A 714-nucleotide genomic window follows, 5' to 3' on the forward strand; every position below is an offset into this window, starting at 1 on the left:
CTTGCTAGACCAGATGATATTGTTAACATGGCTGTCATGATTGTCCATAATATCCTCTACTCAGCCTTATCCTCCCTACCATTCTTGAGCCTGAGTGAGGGTCTCCTAAAGACTCCGTGATCACTTTTACCCAGAGCCCAGACGATGCCAATTGCCTGTCCAGCTGGACAGAGGGATGTGCCATCATGATCTTGAGTAGCCTCAGGGGGCTCTTAGGCTGCCTGGCGTTAGTCCCGACTCCAAACCCCAGCCAAGTTCTAGATATCAGCTATAAGCATGTATTCATATGATCTGGCTGCTGTCCAATCTTGCTCAGTTTCCAGAAACCCACTTGTTGCTGTGATAAAAGTCAAGGACTTGCAGAGAGGATAGAAGTGTTTTCAGCCTGGTCATTCACCAGAACCTCAGTGGGCCCCACCCCTCCTGGGACTTTGTAGCCAAGACTTCTTGGAAAGTGGATCGAAAGGCAAGATCAGGCAGCCAGCAGGCGATGTGCCTTTGGATTGAGAAAATGAGGTCACTGCACAAATAGGTATAGGGGAGAGGTTAGACTCTGGAACATATGTAAACGTGGGAGGCCACAAAAATGTCTCAGAAAAAGAGGACTAGGGAAAGATGACTCAGAAAAACTTCACGGAAACTATTATGTTGACAGTGAGAAAGAAAGCAAACCTTTTCTGCTCCAGGTCACAGATATAGGTCTCAGGCCCTAGG

This window comes from Eubalaena glacialis, chromosome 2 (assembly GCF_028564815.1).
Source record: "Eubalaena glacialis isolate mEubGla1 chromosome 2, mEubGla1.1.hap2.+ XY, whole genome shotgun sequence".
Taxonomy (NCBI): Eukaryota; Metazoa; Chordata; class Mammalia; order Artiodactyla; family Balaenidae; genus Eubalaena; species Eubalaena glacialis.